The sequence below is a fragment of the Crassostrea angulata genome, chromosome 4 (genome assembly GCF_025612915.1).
Source record: "Crassostrea angulata isolate pt1a10 chromosome 4, ASM2561291v2, whole genome shotgun sequence".
Taxonomy (NCBI): domain Eukaryota; kingdom Metazoa; phylum Mollusca; class Bivalvia; order Ostreida; family Ostreidae; genus Magallana; species Magallana angulata.
Window position 1 is genome coordinate 5,343,290 of NC_069114.1, and position 20,055 is coordinate 5,363,344.

The 20,055-nt window shown below is 31.5% G+C and overlaps 1 pseudogene; it reads left to right on the plus strand.

The window, feature by feature from the left end:
- Nucleotides 1-992, plus strand: part of LOC128180564 (uncharacterized) — a 33,292-nt pseudogene extending 32,300 nt beyond the window's left edge.
- Nucleotides 993-20,055: the final 19,063 nt, after the last annotated feature.

Consider the following 20,055-nt stretch of genomic DNA (forward strand, 5'->3'; position numbering starts at 1 on the left):
GGGATATTTTCACAAATAAAAAACATCCCAATTAAATAGTAATATTGTGTAGAATCATTTAAAAACAAATAAAATACTAGTATTCAAAAGACACTATCTTATAAATTTGTCATTGATGTAGTTTCTTAAAGTAAAAAACAACAGCACGATCAGGGGTTTATACGATACAAAAAATCTATATATAACCGTCCTTTGAAATATCTCTCTATCATAATCTATCCTCAAGTCATGTATTTGTTAAAAAAAAAAAAATTATTTAAAAATTCTTTTTGCAAGTTATTTCATCCACAATTTTTTTTTTGCATTTATTCAGATTAAAAGAATAGTAAGTATAAAGACATCTATACATAAGTGTCTTATAGGATATGTTGGAGAATCACGTTATAGCCATCCTGGGGCAGCAGTTGATACTCTTTGTTTACCGAGAAACACAGAATGGGGAAACTACAGAGATGGAACAGATGGAAGTGGAGCTCACATCTATGGAGCGGAATACGAAACACATGGATTGTTCGGCAAGTGGCATAGTGTAAACGAACACGACGTACCTTGTGCTGTATGTTTGGTTCGCAGCAGATCTGTTGTTATGATGTTTCCAGGTACGCTCAAGAGTGTATTATTTATTAATTGATAACACGTCGTCTTAACATTAAAAAAAATCAGGAAAACGTTATCTTATTTTCTGTAAAGTTAAACGCAAAATTTTTGAGCAAGTTCATTTTTGTGCCACTTTAAATATTTTTGGTAGAAACACATGTGATAACGGATGGAAGTTGCAATACCACGGCTACCTAATGGCAGGACACCATAATCATATTGCGGGAACAACATATAAGTGTGTCGATAGTGACCCAGAGACCTTACAAGGCGGCCATACTGACAATAAAGGTTACTTGTTCTATATGGTGGAGGCAAGATGTGGCTCCCTGAAGTGCCCACCTTATGTTGAGGGTAGAGAATTTGTCTGCGCTGTTTGTTCACTAGAGAAATAAAAACAATTTTTACTGCTGCATATGTTTTATTCGGTGTTCCGATGTAAACGTTATTGTGAATTGGAGGACATATTTTTAAGACGAAATAGTTCAACGCTTATTACACGTTCTCTTTCCAAAATTAAGGGTTTGTCAAATAAGAGAGAAAGTATCAATTCAAAATATATGTACCGGTTTATGGTATACTAAATTAAAGCGTATATATCTACTTTGAAAATAGTTGTCAATGTAATAAACATATTCGTTTATAAAAATATTTCTGACCGAAGGAGAGTTTAACAATGATATTTAGGATAATTGGATTTTACCATTTCTATCAAATCCTTCTGTACAACACATTTTTTGCTCTCTTAGCCTTTTGCAATGTCTACTACAGTATGACTTTGGTGTTCCCTGGAGGAAACACAATGCGCACAAAAAGGAATGTCGCATTGCTCTCAAAAAAGCTCGCATACTTTTGGTAAATGTTTTTGACATTTAGTGGTAGACTCGATTTTTAAACGGAACAATTTTGTGTTCTTTAGACTCATCTAAGAGATGTGTTCCGACACAGGTTGTACATAGATGTACGTGGCCGTTGTTACAGTACAGAGAGGAAGCCGGGGTCTCACAGAGATGACACAGTTACTTGTCTTGGGCACTATAGTGGTGATCCATGGTCAATGAATTGAACTTATCAACTGTATGACATCCTGATTTTTTATTCTTGAAACTTTGCAAGTCTTAATCAAGTGATAACTTATTGATTATACTTTCCTCTATCACAGGTGTGTATCAAATGGTCATGAATATCATTCATATTAAGGAACAAAATCATATAACTTTGTGATTAGGTCGCAAATGGTTTTTAATCGTTTGGATTAACTGCATAAAAATCTCATTAAGTTTAGTTTAAAGATACAAACGTGCATAAAATAAGTAATAAAAGAATATAACATGATCATTGATGAAATATGTCCTTGCATCCAAAGAGTTACATGTCGGTATGTTGCTAGCCTTGTCACAAACAAGTATCATGAGAGATCCTGTATTAACATTTACATGTACCTGCATTTATGAAGAAACAAGTTTACAATACGTGTTGTTTATCCAACAAAATCATATGCAAGTTGTTATTTTTATGTCACATTATATCACCTAACGACGACGATGACACGAACTGACGCTGTTTTTATGTACATTAACAAACCCTACAGATTGTGTGTGAGAAAATACAAGATACGGAAGACTTTCACACGTCCCATGCACTTTTATACACAGTGTACTTCTTTGACCTTGTTATCAAGTGGTTTTTGAAAGCCTATGGTACAGTTTTTAACACTGTAGTGTCACGACCGTATGTGCGTTATCACGTTTCCCATTCTGATTCATGTTATTTGAATCAGGTAAACGAAAAATTAAGAATAACAAATGACATTACAATTTGTTCTTAAATGAGATACAAAAAATGTAACTTTTAAATAATTGCTTATATTACGCAGGAAAAATAAAAACCGTGATTGATATCATATTAGATGTTACCATCATTTGGTAAAAGTGTCGTAATGGCGATAAGTGCTATAGTTTACTACAGTATATCTCATTTCTTTTATTGCTTCATGACTAAAGACGGTATATTTTTTTTCTTTTGTGTTCTAGAACTTAAAAAAAGGACAATCAGTACTTGATATTGCAAACACATATATTTACATTCTACTGTTTTGTTGTTTGTTTGTTTTTTTTTTTCATTAAATTCTGTGATCTTTAAATGCCTCTGAATGCAACAACCTAATCAATGCACATGGATTTACATGTAATTTACATAAGTAGTTCCAAAACAGTGATTTCAATGTTTTAGATTAAAAAATATATTTCATACATGTACTTGTTGTCAAACACCATGATTTACATTATTCAACAATAAAGGTGATTTTATTGATTTTATTGTTTAAATAAAACTCTCAAGGGTTATTTTCATGAATTATATTTTCATGCTCCACAGTCTATATGGTACATGTAACCAGTTTAAACTGGTTTTATAAAACAGCTGTTCTTGCTGTTACTATTTTACTCCCTCCGTGATCTGCAATTTGTATCGATTTATTTAAGAAAATAATTGATTTCATCAGTAAGGGGATGTAAATATAAGCATAAGATGATTTATTTTTGACGTCGTGATGTCAATAACTGCCGTCATTTGAGCAGACAAATAATCATAACGCGCTAACGCGCATTATTCAATTTGTCTGCTCACCTGACGGCAGTTATTGACACCACGACGTCAAAAATAAATCTTTCAATGCTATAGAATCCACAGTTTAAAAGCGTAGACATGTCACCCAAATAATAAATTCTCCCTGATTTAAGATTTTTTAAATGTAGATTTTGATTCGAGTCCATGCAATTGAGGCTTTTATTTTATTTTTCTTTATTAGTGTTACGAGAGAATCTCCAAGATGACACAAGAGAATTAATTAAGAACAAGCAAATTTATACAAACGAGATGGTTATAAATATTGTAATTTAAAGAACTCTTTATTTTATAACTATGTGTAAATTACACCCAATTCTTGTTTATTTGAGACGTGTCAAGAAAATCGACCAACTTGTTTCTTTTCAATTCCGCACTTCGAAGCAGATTTAAAAAAAATTAAACACAATAGCCATTTTCCTCAAAATGTAATATGTGATTAGCAATATAAGTTTCTACCTTATTTGTAAAAATACTAAATTCTACCGGCTAAGTCGGGGCCATCTCAAAATATTAAAATGCATCAAATTTTGCAATACGCAATGTACACGCATGCATTTAGAGTATTATCAATGTAGATTGATGTAATGGATTCATTCAAAAAATAAGGAAAATATCCCAAGGATAGCATTATTCTGCGTATAACATTTCAACGGCTTACGATTTATTTATTTTTTATTTTTTTTATAACCCACTCCTACAAAGCTTCATTTAATCATAATTTATATATAAGAACAATGTCAACGCTCACATACCGTTCAACGGAAAAATCGTTTAAAAAATAAAATTTTCCTTTAAAAAATCTAAATAGTTTGATCATTATCTTCTTTATTGAGTTCAATGTTATAAATGATATCGGAAAAAAAATCATAAAAAGTATAAATACACTGTATTTTACTAGAAAGTACAAAACATGCACAATTAATGAAAACTAACGCCGACCTCCTCAAGTTAAATCAAATTTCTTACACAAATTCATGTTTATATATCCCAACACAATCGGTGGAATACAAAATGTCAATCGTTACTTTTGCAAACCTTAAAAATTCATTTCTTCGATTTAGCAGATCGATGGTCGATTTATTTTCAGTTACAGTATCTGAACTTAATTATTTAGGTTGGTGGGTTGTTCATATGATAATCTTCGTATTGATTTGCTAAAATACAAAACGAAATATCTTTAAAATACTATACCCCGTAACTTAATATGTGACATCAACACAGTACACAGTACAACGATGCCAATTTTGGGGAGTGTTTGCCACTTTGCTCAGAAAATCATTCAGGATTAATACTGTATTTTAAATCAAAAAATAAAATCCTGATAAAAATGATACATGTAACTATTTGCAGTACATTTGGAGAAACGTAAATGGCTATGTCAAACTGTGTTAATTAATTTTTCCATTTTTATTAAGGTCCTAAAACAGTTTCAGTAAAATCAAAATCTACAATCTACAAACCTTAAAGGGGCATGGTCACGATTTTGGTCAAATTTTATTTTGCTGTTTTTATTATTTACAATGCTTTAGGAATGAATTTCTAATGATCAAATGAAATTTGAGAGTCAGTCATAGAGTTATAAGAAAGATACAGGACTCACAAGTCTTTGTCATGTAAACAAGGCTCGTGCCATGTTTTTGTTTACATAGGTTTAATATACCGGTAAAACCTTTTTTCTAGCTTATTTATCTAGATCTTCTTATTCATTTTAAGCATAAATAAACAGTTTCCAACGTTTAACACATTTATTTTAGGTCTAAAATGAAATTTTCACTTCAACATTCAAAATGTAACAAACGCTTTGTTTACATAGCAAAGAATTGCAAGCTCTGTAACTCGCTTATAACTCAACGAATCACGCTATAATTTTCGTTACCTATTAAAAATGCCTTACGGAAGCAAATCGTAAAAATAATTTTTGACCAAAATTGTGACCATGCCCCTTCAATCCACCATTTCGATTCCTTACTGAATACCTGTATAAAATCAAGTGATAATAAATTACATGTAGTAATTTATAAGATAGTAGTACATGTAATCTTGGTCAATCAAACGCTTGACTCTCAGTAAAAAATGACATACTTTTTGTCATACAGATAAACCCTCTATTTGTGTATATACCAAGGGCAAATAAGAAAAAAGTTTTTCATACGTTCTATATTTCAGATACAGCTAGCTATAGGGTCAATGGGTGATCCATGAAATTCTGATACCAGTATAGAACTTCTTGAAGTCGTTACATTTAGAGATGCAATAAATAAACCATGATGATAAATAAGGAAATCATTGTAATATATTATGATTTTCTGTATACGATCTACTTATGTAAATATACATGTACATGTACCATTATAAATACTCGTCAGATCTAAATATAGATTTTCTATATCTATTATTAGATATTGAAAAGAAATTCACACTGAGAGATCTTGATTGATTTTCATCCCTAAGATATATCTGTACATTTGTCACGCTATAAATTTATAGATTTATACTGGTACATGTATATTCACATAAGTAGATCTAAATGTTAAATATTTGATATGATATCATTATCAGATCTTATATAAAATGTTCAATCAACGCTCAGAAGCTAGCTTGTGTCTCAACTATTGAGAACTATTCATAAGGAAAAAGGTACATTGTAATTCGTGTTGTTTTTATTCATTTCCTGTTCGTACATTTAGATACACAAATGAATAATGAATTCAAGGCTGTGAACAAACTGACATTACAAATTGCAAAAGTGAAATAAGCATACTTTACCGTATTCTTTAACTGCATAGGACTGTGAAAAAAAGATTTAGTCCAGACCAATTTAATGCAATAAAAACTAATTATAGTGTCTTATTTTAAAACTATGTTTTTATAATGTAAAGAACCAGGTAAATATAATTGAAATTTCTTTCTAGCCTACTATTAAAAAAAATAACAAATACAATTTAATGTGCAATTTTGAAGGTTCAACGTTCAACGAAATTATTATGTCAGCTTAAACTCTGCGCTGTCTTCAAAAATATACACCCTGTATTATTTCAAATACTAATTTAAAAATGAAAGTTTATTTTGAATTGAAACAAAGATGGATATCGGTAATCTGTGAAAGCATAGCTTTGTTTACATTTGTTACCAATAGGATTGGTTATGTCTTGTAAATATTCTTGATAGGACAAAAACCAACAATATTCCTGTTATAGGGCTTACAAGATAAACGTTTTTGTTTTTGTTATTTTGTTTTTTGTTTTCTTGTTTGTTTGTTTTTTTTTTTTTTTGGTTTTTTTTTTTAATATGTAATTATATAATTGAAAGCAATAATCGATTTGATCTCAAAATTTTCATTTCTTTTTTAAATTTTCAATTCTAATGGCTAGAATAGTTAATTCATTTTAGCATTTTTAATTTAAATTTGAATGTCAAAAATAAAGTGTTACATGCTAGGTACAGCGCATATAGATCTATAAAGTTATTTGTTTTGTAAACAATGCTTGAGTCATGCTTCTTTCACGTAAAAATAATGTACTGTAAAGATATTACTATACCTTTAAAAAAAATATAGTCCTACTAGCTGTCTCTTAGAAATGTCTAAACATGTAAGTAACTTTATAAACAATAACATCAAAATTTGAACTGAACGTTTATACAGAGTGAGATATTACACCTATTAAAACTAAAATGACGTTATTCAGCCTTGTTAGGGTCTTCCGTTTTCAACGGAAGACCCTCTTGTTATTCTTCGGTTTCTTTTTAGGGTCTTCCGTTTTCAACGGAAGACCCTCTTGTTATTCTTCGGTTTCTTTCTATTATTATTAGGGTCTTCCGTTTTCAACGGAAGACCCTCTTGTTATTCTTCGGTTTCTTTTTATTAGGGTCTTCCGTTTTCAACGGAAGACCCTCTTGTTATTCTTCGGTTTCTTTTTATTATTATTAGGGTCTTCCGTTTCCAACGGAAGACCCTCTTGTTATTCTATTGTTTCTTTTTATTATTAGGGTCTTCTGTTTCCAACGGAAGACCCTCTTGTTATTCTTCGGTTTCTTTTTATTATTATTATTATTCTTTTTCTTTTCTTCTGACTCCTTTTTTGCTTCATAACTCAAAAAGTTTTCAACCGATTTTGATGAAATTTTCAGAGATTTTTGCAAGTTGGCGTCCCTCAAAAATGTAAAAGTTTTAAAGAGAACGTCACTCCTGTTTTGACGTGACGTCATTTTTAAAAATTTCAAAAAGTCATTTTGTCCCGGACTTTTCTCAAAAACGCTTTAAGATAGAGGCTTGAAATTTTGAATGGTTATGATTTGATCGATTTACCTCTGTAATAAGGCTGGAAATGAAAATCTATCACTTCCGGTCGAAACCGGAAGTAAAACAAAATTTTCGAAAAAATGAATTTTCTGATTTAATCAAAAATGTATATGTGTTTTGTAGAGCTTATTAAGCTGAATCTAACACTGAAAGCCGTTTTAAAATCGGACGATGCATTGCAGAGATATCGGGGTTTAAATATTGATTTTTCCGGAAATTTTGATTCTGCGTCCTTGGTTTAAAAAATAGCGTAATGTTCAAAGTAATATTAACTCGTACCAAAAATAATTGTTAAGTCGTACTTTGACACATTCGGATTTTTTTTGTTAAGTCGTTCTTGAAATCAGAGAGGTTTTTGTTAAGTCGTTCTTAAAATCATTCGGATTTTGTTAAGTCGTACCAGGAATAATTCGATTTTTCATCTTTTTATTAGGGTCTTCCGTTTTCAACGGAAGACCCTCTTGTTATTCTATTGTTTTTTTTTATTATTATTATTCTTCTTGTTTTTCCTTCTGACTTCTTTTTTGCTTTATATCTCAAAAACTATTCAACCGATTTGCAAGAAATTTTCAGAGATTATGTTAAATAGTTGTCCCTTGAAGATTTTTAACTTTCAGTCATTAAGTCACTTCCGTTTTCTAGTTACGTCATTTTTAAAAATTTCAAAAAGTGATTTTGTCCAGGACTTTTCTCGTAAACGGTTGTTTATAAAGACTTGAAATTCTCTGTGATTGTAAATCTGCGGATTTACTTATGGCAAATTTACAAAAAAAAATATTTTGTAACTTCCGGTCGAAACCGGAAGTGATTCTAATTTTTCGGAATTTTCATTTTTTTGAGCGAATAATAAAATTATATGCATGTTGTAGAGTTTGCAAAGCTAAATGCAAAACTAAAATTCGTTTTCAAATCGGATGATGCATTTCAGAGATATCGGGGTTTAAAAATTGATCTTTCCGGAAATTTTGATTCCGTGTTTTTGGTTTTAAAAATAGTGCATATTTCACACTGAAAGTAATTTCTACTGAAAACAATTCGTACTGATAATTAAACTATATATAAAACACAAAATTATATGCATATTGTAGAGTTTGCAAAGCTTAATACAAAACTGAAATTCTTTTTCAAATCGGATGATGCATTGCAGAGATATCGGGGTTTAAATATTGATTTTTCCGGAAATTTTGATTCCGTGTTCTTGGTTTAAAAAATAGTGTAAAATTCACACTGAAAGTAACTCCTGCTGAAAACAATTCGTGCAGGTCATAAAACCGGACTCTGTGTTTTAATAGTTAATTAAAGTGTTTATCGATACAATTTAGTTATTTCGATCGATAATTACGTTGTTAGTTTTTATTAGTCTTATTAGTTTTAATCGAAATAATCATCGTACGATTCCCCATTTCAACTCGCCATGTTTTGACTGCGAACAAACAGCTGATAGCGGTGTGTCTACATTTAAAAAAAAAGCAAGGCCTGCAAGACGTCGATAGTGGAAATTTCAGCTCAACTAACGTATGACAGATTATAAAGGTATGTTTCAATACAGGATATGTCGTATTTACTTTTTCTTTTCAGAGTATTTGCACTTAGTCTTTTCAATCTAATCCGAGATTCCTCTGACTCTAACCTCCGCTTTTGAAGTACGTCACAATATAAAAGCGGGCGTTAGAGTCAGCGGAATCTCGGAATATTATCTGTCCAGTGTATTTTCACGGTAGCTGCAGAACTGTAGCTCTCCGGGAAAAAATAATGACAGACCGGAGAGCTACAGGGCCACCCATTGAAAAAATTGTACATGTATATTTATTGCGCAGAAAAACGTGCGCTAGTTTTGGACTGATTTACCTTATTTATACGCAAATTCTGTGAAAACAATTAGTACCATTAAATTCTTCATGCAATTTACTACTGATATCGCCTCTTTCTTTGCCTCAGACTTTCTCCGAAACACGCTACCGACCTCGGGAAATCAAGTATGTTGAATTTACATCGAGATCGAGAGTCGCCATTTTTACATGTAAACAAAGTGGACCACATGAATTTACGGGACTGGTGATGGTGTTTAAAAGACTATCCGAGGCAAGTGAAGAAAGGATATCAGTAGTAAATTGCATGAAGAATTTAAAATTAAAAGCGGTGGGAGTCCTAAGGTACACAAGAATAGAATGTTGTAATTAGAGTGCATGTATGCATGATGATAACTTTACCCAAATATTTAAATATAGCAGATCTTTACAATATCGCCTTCACTGAATTTATAAATTAAAAAACTCAGGCTTGTGTTTAATTAAATAAATATATTTGACAAAGTAAATATTCAATCTAATTAAAATTAGACCTTTTGTCTCGCTCTCTATATGGTTATTGCTTGTGTAACAGGCATGTAAAACAGAGTGCGAGATGAAAAGTCTCAAATTTCATATTATATCAAGCTCAGAATTTAGGTCAATGTTCCATGATATCTATTAAACAGTCTTCTCAAGATATAAGTATTTCACAGAATCATTGTAATTTGAGAGATTAGATTATCTTTTATACATATTGATTCATTTTAGGTAAGCTTTACATGCATATCACATCTACATAGTATGTAAATAATTTTTACTGCATGTGCCTCAGATCTCTCTCTGTCTCTCTCTCTCTCTCTCTCTCTCTCTCTCTCTCTCTCTCTCTCTCTCTTTTAATCTTGGCAAAGACTCATGAAACTGTCAGAGGGCATCTTAATTTTATGACAAAAATATCTCGATCTTGTAAAAGAAATCCAAAGTGCATTGAATTTTAAAATGAGCATGTATTATTAATCCCTCATTTTTATGCGCATTATACATAGTATTGTTTTTAAAACATGTAATTCGTAAGAAAAAAAACCCTCGCTAAATTTATTCGCAATAAACCCCAGTAGAATTGACAAAACATGGTATACACGTAGCAGAAGCTTATACTTTGACACTGTTTGGATTGGTAATATTCCTTTGTAGTTTATGAATTGAAATATTGCTGTCGCTTTTCAAGTAAAACAAACTCTCTCGCTCACTCCTGCTGTCGCTCTCTCTCAATCTGATATGTCTATACCCAAGAAATTATTTTAATGTTATGATATTATGACTTGATATGCACATTTTTGTTTTTGTACTGGCTAAATGTTAATGTCATATATTTGGATATGTCATACTTATAACACTGCATGGTCAGTGTATTTTTTCCAAAAATATTATGTATATGTTAATGTAAACACAGCTATTACAAGTACATGTATGTTAACACAGCTAATTTATTTTTTTTTTATTTCAGCTTAAAGCAGACTCTTGTTACCACATGGCTTTTACCTGTTGATTCTTGTGGTTTCAGCTCTTGAGGTTAACCTGTCACCTCTACCCACATGCATATTCCTTGTGTTCTACAGACTATCTACCGGTAATTCAAATTAAATCGGATAATGCATGAACAATAATGGAACTTTAAGAAAGCATCATGTCCTATTGTGGTTTGTTCATGTTTGATAAGAAATTATGAAAAACAAAATTAAGGCTGTTTAAAGAAATATAATTCTTGTGAAAATTTGTTTTTCAATAAAAGTATGCAATTATGTTTCCTTCATTTTTTATTTTATAAAGATATTTAGATGTGTTTACATAGTTGAAAAATCACCCAAACTCTTTCCAATTTTCTCCATAAGATTACATGTAGGATATGTAAATGTACATTTGACTTTTGAATAACACCAGCAATGATAATTACTTTTGAAATGAGCAAGAAACAATCTATTTTCATCCCTTTAAGGTATATATGCATAAAAAAAGTAGAAAAAAACATGTCAAATTTGAACATTTTTAATGGAATTCTCCGCCGGCTCCAGCTACCCGGGTGTGTTTGAATTTAATTTTATATAAGGCAGATGTTGAACTTGTTGATCTTACTGTTTTATCATGGTTAAAAAGAGACTAGAAACCAGAATAGATTAGATATTTAATAAATATGATTGTTAACTTACTTTTTTTCATGGAAAAAAGAAATCACATGCAGGAATACTTGTCTATTTAATTATTAAAATGCTACAAATCATTCAAGAAACATAAAAAGATCAAATTTTAGTATCATTGATGATTGTTTTCAAATATGTGTGAGAAATGACTCATAGAAATTGCCACAAGTTTCAGAAAATTAGGTAAAAGATTTCAAACCATGACTTTTTATGAAAATCAAAAGATAGGGGGTGGGTATACATGTAAGGGCATTTCTAAGTTATGTGATGCTTTTATCAAGATTATATCATGTAGATGTATGTTGTATTGAATAAGGTTTCTTATTAAAGGTGGTTGAACAACAATTGACCTCTAAAAGGTCAGGTAAAGATGTTTTACTAAGGAGAACCCTGTAAATCTGTGTTGAGTAAAAGAAATTGGAAATGGTGGGTTCACTTAAATGGCCATATGTTTATTAAACCTCAATGGAATTGTCAATATGTGGTATACTTTTTTCTCAGAATTGCATTAGCTTTCTTATTCTAAGACAAAGACATCTGTTCATAAAATGTACTAAGTTAAAGGTAGCAAGGGACCATTCGGATAAAGTACCCGTTAATATTTTTGTAAAATTAAGGTACATCACTACACCTAGACTTATACTTTTTAAGACACTACTTCACAAGATGGCGATTTAAATGTTTTGTTGAACTCTTAATATCGTTTGATTGGGTTGTATACCGTCATAGCTTAATGGTTAAAGTATTGGGTTTCTAAAGCATTTGAGTTTTAGTCCGCCTGGAGCTTTTGTTACTGTTTATTGAATTAAATTTTTGAAAATGTAATTGTTCATCCAAATTTGCATATTTTTTGCCTATTTGACTTAAACACTTCTTATCAATTATGATATCTATCATAATCAAGTAATTTTCTGCTGATTTGAGAAAATATTTCAAGGTGTTTTGAGCCACCTTAAGAGATGCTGCACAATTGAAGGCTTATGAGTGTTGCTAAGATTCATAAAATGAATTTTAATGATCATCATTAGAGGGATCTCCCTTGTTGGAATTGGTATGCAATATGAAAACCCCTAATGTTTAATACGTACATGCGAATTGAATGGTGAAACTTGCGGCTAAGACTGTTGTGTTGACTTTACACTGTGAAATTGCAGGTTACAAATGGGAGGTTATATAACTCGAAATTTATGTGGATGGGACATTATATACCTATTCACTGGGTATGAGGATGATAGCAAGTTTATTGTCCTCCAAGACAGCCACTATTTCATGGGGCGAAGCCAAGTGAAATAGTTGCTGTTGAGGGGGACAATAAACTGTCTGTCATCCTCACACAACACAACAGTCTTAGTCTGTCTTTCTGTCAGTAAATAGCTATAGATATCTTAATTATTATCCTGAAGAAAACTTTATTTGTTGGCGATGCAGAATTTCTTGATGATAAACAAATTAGAATTATCGGACTTTGAATTTAATGCTGTGATCGGATTATACCAGAGGTGTTCCGAGTTTAAAAAAGGGAAATTGTATGCTGCTGGTGAATACTTTCGTTGACTATTCACTATGGACAGATAGCATAGAAACTATTTCACAGTTAGATGGAATAGCATGTTTATTCATTGTAATTTTACATAGGAAATATTCACAGAAATATAATAAACTTTACATTGCTAAGTTTCTGACATTTGATGGTGCAACAAGCACAGTTTGGAAGGTCAAAGGTGACATCTTTTGAATCTGACTCCTTTTCGGCTTTATAACTCAAAAAGTTTATAACCGATTGAGATGAAACTTTGAGAGATTATGTGCAACTATTATGCCTCTAAGATCCTAAAGTTTCTTTGAAAACGACCTTTCCGTTTTTACGTTACGTCATTTAAACAAAAAATTTTAGAAAGTCATTTTGTCCGCAGCGTTTCTAAAAACGCTTTAAGATAGAGGCTTGAAATTTTCAATGGTTATGATTTTGTCGTTTTACCTCTGTAATAAGGCTCAAAATGAAAATCTGTCACTTCCGGTCAAAACCGGAAGTGAATCAAATTTTTCGAAAAATTGAATTTTTTGATCAAGTCAAAAATGAATATCTGTTTTGTAGAGCTTATTCAGCTTAATCTAACACTGAAAGCCGTTTTAAAATCGGACGATGCATTAGAGATATTGGGGTTTAAAAATTGATATTTCCAGAAATTTTGATTCCGCGTCCTTGATTTAAAAAATAGCGTAATGTTCAAAGTAAAATTAACTTGTACAAAAAAAACTTGTTAAGTCGTACTTGAAATTAGTAAGGTTTTTGTTAAGTCGTACTTAAAATCATTCGGATTTTGTTAAGTCGTACCAGGAATAATTCGATTTTTTTCATCTTTTTATTTTAGTTACTCTTGTTATTGGTTTAAGAGCTCTGCTTCTTACATGAACTTCAAGCTTTACTTCCGACATTAACGGAAGACCCACTCGTTGCTTTGCAACGAGCTTTGCTCTAGTTATTATTATTCTTTTTCTTTTCTTCTGACTCCTTTTTTGCCTCATAACTCAAAAGGTTTTAAACCGATTTTAATGAAATTTTCAGAGATTTTTGCAAGTTAGCGTCCCTCAAAAATGTAAAAGTTTTAAAGAGAAGGTTACTTCCGTTTTGACGTGACGTCATTTTTAAAAATTTCAAAATGTCATTTTGTCCCGGACTTTTCTCAAAAACGCTTTAAGATAGAGGCTTGAAATTTTGAATGGTTATGATTTGATCAATTTACCTCTGTAATAAGGCTCGAAATGAAAATCGGTCACTTCCGGTCGAAACCGGAAGTGAAACAAATTTTTCGAAAAAATGAATTTTCAGATCAAATCAAAAATGAATATGTGTTTTGTAGAGCTTACTTAGCTGAATCTAACACTGAAAGCCGTTTTAAAATCGGACGATGCATTACAGAGATATTGGGGTTTAAAAATTGATTTTTCCGGAAATTTTGATTCCGCGTCCTTGGTTTAAAAAATAGCGTAATGTTAAAAGTAAAATTAACTCGTACTATAAATAATTCTTAAGTCGTACTGTAACACATTCGGATTTTTTTTGTTAAGTCGTTCTTAAAATCGGAAAGGTTTTTGATAAGTCGTACTTAAAATCATTCGTATTTTGTTAAGTCGTACCAGGAATATTCGATTTTTTTCATCTTTTTATTTTAGTTACTTTTGTTATTGGTTTAAGAGCTTTGCTTCTTGCAGGAACTTCCAGCTTTACTTCGAACATTAACGGAAGACCCACTCGTTGCTTTGCAACGAGCTTTGCTCTAGTTATTATTATTCTTTTTCTTTTCTTCTGACTCCTTTTTTGCTTCATAACTCAAAAAGTGTTTAACCGATTTTGATGAAATTTTCAGAGATTTTTGTAAGTTGGCGTCCCTCAAAAATATTAAAGTTTTAAAGAGAACGTCACTCCCGTTTTGACGTGACGTCATTTTTAAAAATTTCAAAAAGTCATTTTGTCCCGGACTTTTCTAAAAAACGCTTTAAGATAGAGGCTTGAAATTTTGAATGGTTATGATTTGATCGATTTACCTCTGTAATAAGGCTGGAAATGAAAATCTATCACTTCCGGTCGAAACCGGAAGTAAAACAAAATTTTCGAAAAAATGAATTTTCTGATTTAATCAAAAATGTATATGTGTTTTGTAGAGCTTATTAAGCTGAATCTAACACTGAAAGCCGTTTTAAAATCGGACGATGCTTTGCAGAGATATCGGGGTTTAAAAATTGATTTTTCCGGAAATTTTGATTCTGCGTCCTTGGTTTAAAAAATAGCGTAATGTTCAAAGTAATATTAACTCGTACCAAAAATAATTGTTAAGTCGTACTTGGACACATTCGGATTTTTTTGTTAAGTTGTTCTTGAAATCAGAAAGGTTTTTGTTAAGTCGTACTTAAAATCATTCGTATTTTGTTAAGTCGTACCAGGAATAATTCGATTTTTCATCTTTTTATTTTAGTTACTCTTGTTATTGGTTTAAGAGCTCTGCTTCTTACAGGAACTTCCAGCTTTACTTCCGACATTAACGGAAGACCCACTCGTTGCTTTGCAACGAGCTTTGCTCTAGTTATTATTATACTTTTTCTTTTTTTTTCTGACTCCTTCTCGGCTTTATAACTCAAAAAGTTTCCAACCGATTTTAATGAAACTTTCAGAGATAATGTGAAACTATTATCCCTCAAAGATGTTAAAGTTTTCTTGACAACGTCACTTCCGTTTTGACGTAACGTCATTTTTAAAATTTTCAAAAAGTCATTTTGTCCGCGGCGTTTCTCAAAAACGCTTAAAGATAGAGGCGTGAAATTTTCAAAGGCTATGATTTGGTCGATTTACCTCTGTAATAAGGCTCGAAATGAAAATCAGTCACTTCCGGTCGAAACCGGAAGTGAAACAAATTTTTCGAAAAAATGAATTTCCTGATCAAATCAAAAATGAATATGTGTTTTGTAGAGCTTAATAAGCTGAATCTAACACTGAAAGCCGTTTTAAAATCGGACGATGCATTACAGAGATATTGGGGTTTAAAAATTGATTTTTCCGGAAATTTTGATTCCGCGTCCTTGGTTTAAATAATAGTGTAATGTTCAAAGTAAAATTAACTCGTACCAAAAATAATTGCTAAGTTGTACTTGAACACATTCGGATTTTTCTTGTTAAGTCGTTCTTGAAATCGGAAAGGTTTTTGTTAAGTCGTACTTAAAATCATTCGGATTATGTTAAGTCGTACCAGGAATATTCGATTTTTTCATCTTTTTATTTTAGTTACTTTTGTTATTGGTTTAAGAGCTCTGCTTCTTACAGGAACTTCCAGCTTTACTTCCGACATGAGCGGAAGACCCACTCGTTGCTTTGCAACGAGCTTTGCTCTAGTTATTATTCTTTTTATTTTTTTTTCTGACTCCTTTTCGGCTTTATAACTCAAAAAGTTTACAACCGATTTTGATGAAATTTTCAGAGGTTGTGTGCAACTATAATACCTCAAAGTTTATTAAGTTTCTTTGAAAACATCACTTCCGTTTTTACGTTACGTCATTTTTAAAATTTTCAAAAAGTCATTTTGTCCGCGGCGTTTCTCAAAAATGCTTTAAGATAAAGGCTTGAAATTTTCAATGGTTATGATTTAATCGATTTACCTCTGTAATAAGGCTGGAAATGAAAATCTGTCACTTCCGGTCGAAACCGGAAGGGAATCAAATTTTTCGAAAAAATATATTTTCTGATCAAATCAAAAATGAATATGTGTTTTATAGAGCTTATTAAGCTGAATCTAACAGTGAAAGTCGTTTGAAAATCGGACTATGCATTACAGAGATATACGAGTTCAAAAAATGATTTTTCCGGAAATTTTGATTCCGCGTTTTTGGTTAAGAAACTAGTATCAAGTTCTTGGTTAAATTAACTTGTACCTAAAAATTAATTGTTAAGTCGTACTGTAACACATTCGGATTTTTTTTGTTAAGTCGTTCTTGAAATCGGAAAGGTTTTTGTTAAGTCGTACGTAAAATTATTCGGTTTTTGTTAAGTCGTACCAGGAATAATTCGATTTTTTCATGTTTTTATTTAAGGTACTCTTGTTATTGGTTTAAGAGCTCTGCTTCTTACAGGAACTTCCAGCTTTACTTCCGACATTAACGGAAGACCCACTCGTTGCTTTGCAACGAGCTTTGCTCTAGTTATTATTATACTTTTTCTTTTTTTTTCTGACTCCTTCTCGGCTTTATAACTCAAAAAGTTTCCAACCGATTTTGATGAAACTTTCAGAGATAATGTGAAACTATTATCCCTGAAAGATGTTAAAGTTTTCTTGACAACGTCACTTCCGTTTTTACGTTACGTCATTTTTAAAATTTTCAAAAAGTCATTTTGTCCGCGGCGTTTCTCAAAAACGCTTTAAGATAGAGACTTGAAATTTTCAATGTTTATGATTTGGTCGATTTACCTCTGTAATAAGGCTCGAAATGAAAATCTGTCACTTCCGGTCAAAACCGGAAGTGAAACAAATTTTTCGAAAAAATGAATTTTCTGATCAAATCAAAAATGAATATGTGTTTTGTAGAGCTTATTAGGTTGAATCTAACACTGAAATCCTTTTGAAAATCGGACGATGCATTACAGAGATATTGGGGTCTAAAAATTGATTTTTCCGGAAATTTTGATTCCGCGTCCTTGGTTTAAAAAATAGCGTAATGTTCAAAGTAAAATTAACTTGTACCATAAATAATTGTTAAGTCGTACTTGAACACATTCGGATTTTTTTGGTTAAGTCGTTCTTGAAATCGGAAAGGTTTTTGTTAAGTCGTACTTAAAATCATTCAGATTTTGTTAAGTCGTACCAGGAATAATTCGATTTTTTCATCTTTTTATTTTAGTTACTCTTGTTGTTTCTTTAAGAGCTCTGCTTCTTACAGGAACTTCCAGCTTTACTTCCGACATTATAATTAGATTTGGAAAAAATCAAATCTGAAAAAAAAATCAAATCTGATCAATTATGCCTGAGTGTTTATACATAACTGGTCGATACTTTTGGCACCTTCTTGGTTGAACCAATTGAATAAAGGATCTAAGGTTCAAAGCTGACCACATGTCAACTTCCATGAACACTTCTTGTTTGTAGTACTACAATGTAATGGTGTGATTTCTTTTCAGTAGGCCCAGTGTTTTCAGTGACCTCAATTAACCCTCTAGTGCCCCATGTAGCATATATGCTACATGGACTTGGATAATATGCTTAATGATAATTATTGTATATAATAAATTATCTCCCTTTGATTTGAACTCTCCACTATCATATTAGCAAAGTTTAGTTTTGGATTTTAACCTAACTCTACGTCACATGACTTGTTTACCCTATCAAACATGGCTGCCTCCATGAAGAACATAACACTGTACAGAGCCAGAGTTTCCTCAGTCAATTTCTAGAGTACATAGTGAGTATTTGTAAGAACACTTAAAAATATCTTTCAAAAGGATCAAATAATTGAATGGAGTATGAAAAATCCCTAAAATAATACATAACTGAATGCAAAAATTTATTTGAAATGATGTGTTGCATATGTGATACATCGGGAATTTATTTTTTTGTATATTATATGATACACCGGGCATTTACAGAAAATACAGCTCATTTAAATTTTGGGCACTTTAAACATTGCAAATAACTTGAATATTGAAAAATAAACAGTTGTTTGTGATGTGTATTGTTATGTACAGTAAATACTACACAATTTATTTCGAAAGATTGTTTTTATTTTTTGCTTATCAATGAATAATATTAAGGTAAATCTATGTATCACATATGAAACACTGGGCATTAAACACTTGCTTTACAGTTAAATAAAACACAAACTATCCTGATATCAATATACAGGTTTTGCATTAGTAATTCTGTATTTTGCAAATAAATCATTCATTTCTACTTTGGATGTTTATTTTTAATGTTTATTTATTTTCTTATCAGTGAATATGAATCATCTGACTCATGATTTTGAGACTTTATATCAACTAAAAAAATCAAAAGCCTTCCTCTGTTCATAACTGTGATTCTGACTCCTAATATATACACCCCCCCCCCCCCCCCCCCCTTGGAAGCAGCTTACATCAAGGAGAGAAATAGTATAAAAATCATAGTGATCCTCCTCTCAGGGAATTGAATTTATGTGAAATAACTGAAGATGCAGACCATTTAGATGTACTACATGTACCTCAGCTGCAAAACCAGGAATGGAATTGCTCAAACCAGCAGTACAAAGACCCATACACTGATTTTAAAGGAAAACCTGAGGAAGCTCCCCCTGATGGATTGCTTACTCCACTCCAATTTTCAAACTCATGGTTCCTGACCATACGATTTCAAATACTAGTATATCTGACGCAATGCAGAAAAATTCCGTCCCCCTTTAGCCTTTTGTTTCATATCTAGAGCAGTAGGTGCAGGTTGAAGGATGATTTTTATTAATGTCAGGTGTAATGCACCATTTTGGTTTAATTAATTGTAAGCTTAGATGTTGAATGACCGATCGGGAGATTAAGAAGGTCAAAAAATAATTAACCAATGAGTTTTAAGTAAAAATTTCACCTGATGTGACAGTTTGAAATAAATCCAAGATGGCGGCGATGGGTACCTTGTGTATTACTATTATTAGGGTATTATCTCTATTATGACAAAAATTTAAAATGTCAGGTGCCTGTGTGCTCATCTTTGTCTAACAAAGACAGAAACTGTTTTACAGCTTTCTCACGAAAATGAAACATTCAACAATGCTTCCCCATTAGTGCCATATATATGAGTTGTTCAGATTTGACAATTGGTTATTCTAGTTTGACCTTGCTGGTTATGCTTAAAAATTTTAAGTCTGTTTTTTGTTTATTTTTTATAATTGTTGTCAGTTATTAAAATATTTTAGCAAATTAAATGTATTTTCAATTTGAATTATTCGAGTATTTGTATCATATATGCAACATGAAGTGGTAATGCCAAATGTAGCATATATGCTACAGGCTGTAAAATGTAGAAAAATTGAGATATTGCGT